We start from the raw sequence: 1,127 nt of genomic DNA on the forward strand, positions 1-1,127 counted from the left end.
CCAACCACAGAAATAATCAGATATCTGATTTTCAGTAAAGAGGAAGATCAACAGCCTTCTAAAGGATGCTTTTTCTTGATGACGCACAGCGCCTAGAAGTCAGTCAACATTCCCATTCAACTGTGGGATGTATAAGCAGTGTCCGGGCCCTGAGCGTACCAGCAGACCTTACCTGCCCTGAACAACCTCAGGTGGGACCCCACCCCCTGCCCCAAAAGCACCATTTGCACCCAGCGCCGACTCCCCTGTCTTTCCCTGAGCGATGCTGTAGGTGTATCTATCTCTCACCCTTGCCCAGTCTACTGGACAGACCTTGGACCCGCACTTAGCCTCTCCACCAGCCCTGTCTCTGGCCCTATCTGCTGCTGCTCTTGACAGGACTTCCTGGATGGACCCCAGACCTGGTTTCATTCAACGTCTTGCCTCGTCTGGGGCTGTTAACGAAGCCTGTTACCACCACCCCAACTTTGCCACTCTGTTCAGACCTTGGGCACAGCTGGCGTCACAGTCACTGCTGGCTCACGGCACATCCCTGCGGGTGCTGCTCCCTGCCCGTAGCTGCATTCAACAAATACTGGTGGGATGCTGTGCGCAGCCTCCCTCTGGAATCGGGGAGCTGCTAATGCAGGAAAGGTAGCCAGTGTCCACAGGAATGGTTTTCAAGCACTCGAGCAGAACTGGCTACAGCTGGGTACTCCTTTTCAATCACACCTCATTTTCAAAGAGGTTCTACTCCATAACCAGAAAGTGCCAAAAATCCCTTCTTTGGAAAGCTCAGTCATTTGAAATGGTTTAACTTTTATTCATCTCTATCACAAACAACTTAACAAACACACACTGATACCATAAAGACACTGTGCATCTACAGAGGTGAAAAAAAATAAGCAAACAAAAGGACGACCAACTTTTATGCACATTAGTTTAAGGAATTTAATGGGACCACTCACTCGTGCCCAAGTGCTAACTGTCAAACTGGATTCTGCAGCATTATTGTCTCGCTCGTGTTAGAAAACAACCAGAAAGAGACGAGTTGAGAAGTTAGAAGTAAGCTTTGAGCTCAGGCTGGGCTTTCCCTGACAAACCCAGGGAGCGGGGTGGCACCTGCCTGCTCTGCCCGCCGCGCCCCC

The sequence above is a fragment of the Charadrius vociferus genome, unplaced genomic scaffold (genome assembly GCF_000708025.1).
Source record: "Charadrius vociferus isolate BGI_N301 unplaced genomic scaffold, ASM70802v2 scaffold67, whole genome shotgun sequence".
NCBI lineage: Eukaryota > Metazoa > Chordata > Aves > Charadriiformes > Charadriidae > Charadrius > Charadrius vociferus.